The sequence below is a fragment of the Protopterus annectens genome, chromosome 17.part0, assembly GCF_019279795.1.
Source record: "Protopterus annectens isolate FY-2018-M chromosome 17.part0, PAN1.0, whole genome shotgun sequence".
Taxonomy (NCBI): Eukaryota; Metazoa; Chordata; order Ceratodontiformes; family Protopteridae; genus Protopterus; species Protopterus annectens.
The window spans coordinates 321,578,175-321,584,956 of record NC_056751.1 but is presented as its reverse complement, the minus strand read 5'-3'; positions in this window follow the sequence as shown (position 1 = coordinate 321,584,956).

Below are 6,782 nucleotides of genomic sequence, written 5' to 3'. Positions count from 1 at the left end.
ACCCCAATTACCTCACCAAGAGGATCAAAGGGCTCAAACAGATGCCATATGCTGCCCGGTTAAAGAAACTCCAGCTCTACTCAGTGGCACGCCTGCTGCTCAGAGGCGATCTGTGCCTGACGTATAAAGCCATGTCCAACCCAGAATTAATGGACATGCTGCACCTCAGAAAATCCAATCCATCGAGCTACGGCCGAGAGAATCGAGCTGCACAGGCTCAGAGACTTGAACCTCAGCACTGAAATAAATAGGACATGCTGGAGGGACAGATTCATAACCCAGGGCTCCCTTCACTCTGGAATAAAATCCCAGTCCAGGTTAGGCAGAGTCCCACATTGACTCTCAAGAGGAATCTTGAGGAGTGGATGGGAGATAGTAGGTTTATCCCGGCTATCACTTCTGTGTCACTGTTAGACAGAGGCACAGTATACTAACCTCAAAACGATAGCAAAATTAATTTAAAATGGGTGGCGAAAGCCAAACACACTCTGGCTAGGCTTATAAATGCCCTAGGGCAGATAGCCTAGTATGAACCTATGAACCTAAATGCTATAAGAATAAACTTTTATTTTGGCAAGCAAGTGAAGGTCTTTCCTTTGTAGTGACCTTAGGTATAGTTTGTACTGCAAAATCTCATGTTTCTATAAAAATTTTCCATGCTGGGCATTTGAAAAAGTGGCAACCCTTATTGTACATGGAGCAGTTAAAGCTCCCTACATTTTATGGTGTTGACATTGATGTCAAGATTCACCTATTGAGCTTTGCTCTCAGGGTGAATTTCTTGGCATTGATATATCAAACACATAATAAAATGGTTACGATCGGACACCTGATTATAATCCCCTATATCTTTTTCATGATTTTTAGCTTAATTGTGGTGGACCATGTACTGCATGCTTGTTAAGTACTTTTCTGATTTCAGAAAGCTGCTTAACAATTTTTGTCAAGTTCTAGTCTCAGGTTGAAGTGTTAACAGTATTGAGTAGCCTCACAGAATAGCTGAAAATGCAAAACAAGCTTTAAAATAGCCTTTCTTTTATGACCAAATTAAGAGCTTAACTTGTTTTCAAGTTTTTTTTTTTTTCCACAACCGATCTGTGGTTTCTGTTCTGGCAGCGATGTTTTATAGCTTTCAAAGTTGTAAACCACTTGGGCACTTGTATACTTTTTTCTTTCACTGTTGTAGTACATAGAAGCTGTTTAAGCTCCATGCACAACAAGGGATTATTATCAGATCTTTCCTATTATAACCCTTTTGTTACGTGTTTTCAACATAGACATCATGATTCACTCTTGAGTTGAATTTCTTGATATCCATATCAAATGCACAACAGATTGGTCATAATTGGAAACCCAATCATAATCCTCAACAGTTCTGTTGTTTTGTGGTGTGGTAGTGCAGAAGGAGGAGGAGTAACATCAAGGATGTACTCAGAAATCTGAGATATCTGCAGCAGCCTTCTATGTGTTGTCCCGTTCCACCTCAGACACATACATAAACTACTATTATTTCATTGAATACGGTATATGTCTTAAACAAGGTATTATACCTTTCAGCTGTCCCTCATTTTAGCTCTGAATTTTGCTAAACTCCTCATACAATTTATTATTTTCCTTTGACAAACTGGAGATAACCATATTACAGCTAGGACAATTATAAACTTTGGTTTTCAAATAAACATATATTAATTGAAAATTTCAAATTTATAAGTGGCAAGTGTCTGTATTTAAAAAAAAAATCTCTGATTTCAGACATTTGCCCCCAAGTATTTTTGGAATTCTTAATGATTCTAGAGATAAGAAGTCAAGACTTGCATACAATAGCACATAGTGCATCAATTCTCACACTGTTCAGTTTAAAGGTCATAAACTGTAACCTAACATTACTTTGGAAACACTATGTTTTCAGGCCATTCGATTATATATATATATATATATATATATATATATATATATATATATATATATATCCTATTCCTACTGTAAATGTAAAACATCATTGCAGTGTTAAACATTTGAGGAAAAATAAAGATACAACTCTCTGAATTGCTATGCACATTATTTACTCATTCTATCAAACCAGTTGCTTACTTATTATAAGGTATGATATTTACTGTCTCTTAATATTGTAAACTTGGACATTTTGGTGTACGAGGTATTTGTTTGGCTATGTAACTAAAATGAAAGGAAAACATTCAAGATGAACTTTGCCAAAAATATGATGGATATCTTTTTAGGAAGTGAGGTAGGTCCAGGGGAAATGGGTCTTAGATTCAACAATCCCAAAATATGGGGAATAAGTAGGACTATTAAATTACTTTTTTATTTGTTGGCTTGCTGCATGTGCAAAAGCAAATACCTTGATTTACCAAGAAGAAAAGAGTAGGGCTTGGCAGTGTCTTCCTCAAAAAGTACATTTGCTCAGTAGTACCAGTTATATCCCTATACTCATGAACATGGTAAGCAGTTCTATAGAGATTAATTGTTCACTGTGGTCCATTTAGCACAATTCATGGAGAGAAATAAAAGCAAAGGCTGACTGTTCATAGGTGGTAAAGCAGTTCATGTGTAGAGGACAGGGATCCCATATGTAGCTGCTCTGCCACCTTTCTGTCACTGTAGCAACATGATGGTGGAGGTTGAGAGGTGAATCTTGACATCCTTGTCAAAAACACCTAATGTTAAGTTCTGATCAGATTGCTGATTGTAATTCTTTGAAATGCATGGAGATACATCTTTAGATTTTGCTTGTCTAACAGAAGCTGATGAGTACTAAATACCTTTTTAGTGGGTGTAATGTTGTAGACAGAAGACTGAAATGGAGTTGAAATTAAACTTTCTCATGTTCCACTGCTCCTATTTACTGGCTGGCACCATGAGCTCTTATTGGCTAGTGTCAGAAGTGATCTTAACATCACCTTTCTAAGGGTTGTTAAGATTGGGTCTTGGACTATAGTAGCTTTGAACCAATATGTCATTTGACTGATATATAAACATAATAATGGCACCCCCTGCATTACAATTAACACTGGGTCTTCCACTACAGAAGCACTGAACCAGTTTGTTTGTTTTTTTTTTTCCATATGGAATGTAATCCCCACAGGGACATCTGATCAAAAGTTTGTTAAAGGCACCTAAGTTCTGTTAAGATCATGTCTCATGCTAAGGACTAATGGTGGACAGTGCTGGTCAACAAAGAACATAGACAGAAGGTAAAACAGCTTTTAACAGCTGTTAGAACTTCACTTTGCCACACTTATAAACAGACAGTGTGGCAAACAATGTGTCTAACATTTTTAAAGCCATTAGTTATATAGAGGATCACATTGTTTCTGCTGCTGTCCATAACTCTCAAATGTCGCTTATTCTGCAAAATCTCTTATAATGCATAATTGTTTTCCTGTCCCTCATAAAACTGTTTATTTTCTGGTAAATCACTAAGGATTACAGTCAGCCAATTATGCCAGTGTTTAGATTGTTATGATTGTTATTCAAAAAATGCACGTTGATGCAAAACCTGTTTTATTAACTTTTTAAGTGAATTAGAACAATATTGAAAATTGTCACTGATTTTGGTACTTTGCCCCATTATTTTTGGATTTATCCAAAGATCTTAAGCACAAAAGTTGAGGTATGCTCCTGTCCCTGATAGAACTAAATGCATTATCAACTCTCAAAGAAGGTAAAAAAAGTTTGCGCTCCTGCACTTTCTCTTTCTTTATGTAACTGGTAGTACATGGAGTAGATTTTATGATAAGAGATGGTGACCTGATCATAGCCTTTCATTTTGTTTTCTTAACATGGATGCCAAAATTCACCTTGCTGGATTCTCTTTCAGTGTGAATTTCTTGGCATTTGCGTCTTGAATTCATACAAAGCTAGTTATGATAGGTGATCTGATTGTAATCCTCTGTGTCTTTTTCTCAATTTTGAAGTGTAATCATTGTGTTCTATGAGCTGCAATTAAAATAATGGTATGTTGTGACTGGTTTCTAATACTCTCTTATATACCACAATTTACAGATTTCTCTTTCAATTGTCCCTGATTCTCAGGTATTGATTTTTGCCTCAAAATCTTGATCTGTCCAATAAAAATATAATTTTGTAGCACAGCAGTGAGTGATTAAGTAATAAAAAAGCAGCAGTATCTGCACAGAGATGCTTATTATTTTAAAGTCAATGCATGTTAATACAAATCTATTTATTACATGTTTTCTTATTGATTGCTGCCATTCACTACGAAGAACCATCACCAGTATCTACTAAGAAAACTTGTAATACAAATGTCTTACCATACTGGCTTTAGGCACCAGCGAACCCTGGGGTCGCTGGGGGCCCCCAACCCACAGCAAGTTATCTTATCTTGATATTTTGTAACATCCGTCAAACCATGTGGGTAATAATAACTCTTATTTATATCTTAAAATTCAAAATATCTCAGGTTATAGTAACAGTGTTTCATCAAGTAACAGGTTTCACAATTGAATTAAATATTTTACCACTGAAACAGTGCCCCTGGCTTAGTTAAAATTTTTCTCCACTAAAACTAGCAACGTAGCCATGTTTAGGTACCTGCAAAACACATGGCATCGAGGTGGGGGCTTTCATCATCCTTGACTGTGTGGGTGCCCCACAAAAGCTTCTGCTGATTGGGGGAAAATGTTGAGGGAAAAATTTATTAATTTTCTGATTAATCTCTATAACCTGAACAGGGCTGTGATGTGACCCTGTTAGGATAAAGTTGATAATGAACAAGAGCAAGGTAAGCACTAGAGAGATCAGTAGCCCAGAGTGACTGAACTCTGTGTGTACCTTGGATTTTAAGAGGAGCTGATGCTTCCAATCTTCAGGGATGGTTTTCTCTTTCAGAGAGTTTTATAAATACTGTCAGAACATCAGATGCTATAACTCTCAATTTCTTTGCTCAAGAATTCTGAGTGGTCAAAAATAATAGTGACTCAAAATCAGGAGCATGTTTTAAATATTACTCTATTTCACTTACAAAGGTAATAGAGTAGCACATTTTGCATCAACATGCATGTATTTGACAATAAGAGGTATACAACTCTGATCTCTGGATTTATTGACTATATGTAATCCTAAGTGATTTACCAGGAAATCAAACTTTTTACAGGGCACACAGCAAACCTATGAGACAAAATCACACAGTGACAGTCTGTGAAATCAGAGACAGTGACAGGTATACATTACCCTTCAATGAGATAAATAAAAGTGACTTATCCCTGCTTCTGTTTGATGACTAGTAAACATAGTTACTGATCTAGTGTGGCAGTACCAGTGTAGTACAATTCATTGCTATTTGCTGAAATATGTGTAAAACTAGTACTGCTATGGCTTATGCATGTATGTGTCTGTGATTTTTATCTGTGAACACACCCAATAATGCCGAGAGACATGCATTGCTCTTCTTGGTATCAGTAAAAAAAATAGTTAACAAGCAATTATATTTCAAAAGTTAGACATAAAATATATTAGAGAACATTCAGACACTTAGATCTACTAGGGGTCTGGTGGCCCCCACTCCCCAGACTGTATAAATGGATTTTGACTTGGACTTAGTGGAGGCCTCTGCCCTCAACCAAACACATTCTAAAGCCAGCCCTGCTCAGATGTGTGTGTACCAATGGTTGCTGTATGTTTTGTGGTGCCTTGGGATTGTGTAGTCATTACTTCTTTAATTTTCATCACAGTCAAACCTTAGAGGTGTGCGCAGGAGGTCATCATAGCTTGTGTTTAGGCTATTGACAGTATGGTCATTGTTTCTTTTACTTTTGTCACAAACCTCAGAGGTGTACAAAAAAGTTTATTGTAGCTTGTTTAGGGGCAGTGTACTGTCTGTAGCAACAAAGTAGGATACATTACTGTAATTACTTTTTCACTTTCCTCACAGTCACACATCAGGCACATATACATATGGCTGCCTTTGGAATTACGTGCTATTTATATGTATGACAGCAGTAACTTGACATACATGCCTTCTGCATTTGAACCTCTGTATTCATCACAATCTAACACCAGAGGGATGCTCAGACAGTGACTGTCTTTTTTTTTTGGGGGGGGGGTTACGGAGGCAGGCAGTATTCCATATAGAACCAGTATATCCTCACAACAATTGGCTTGTTTATTGCAAGCTACTATTTTGTCAGGTTTAAACATTAAGTCTTGAGCACTATTTATTTCTTCCTTGAAAGAAAAAAATAAAACTGAAACTCTTTTCTTACTCACGATTTTTGTTTAGGCCACTGTTGGTTTAAAAAGTTGAGAAAATGCTCAAAAATGTATCCCAGAGAATCTATCAGGCTTCTGGGGGCTCTGACTTAATTGAGTTTACTGTACTGCCTTGGTCAAGAAAGGTGTGTTAAAATGATGCAAGGAAAACTAAATGAACCAAACTGAATTTCTTTCCTTAATCATAATTTCTGTTCAAGCCATAATAGGATGAAAAGGTTGTGTAAAAAGAAAAAAATTAAAATGCAGCTCAGAGCATATAGAAAAGTTATGACTTCATGAAAAGTTTAAATCTGAGAAAAAGAAGAAAAATAATGTGCAGGGCATGGGGTGCAAACATGGGGGTAGGACAGAAGAAAGCACTGGAGGATGTGTATGCACATGCGTGTATGTGAGTGTGCACGCGCATTGGAGGTAAAATAGTAGGCAGTGCCTAGGGTGCCATTTCACCTAAGTCTAAAACTATATAGTCATTGTTATGTGTTATTGTTGCAACTAAATGCCAGTAACTGTGAATGTCCCTTTATGAGATA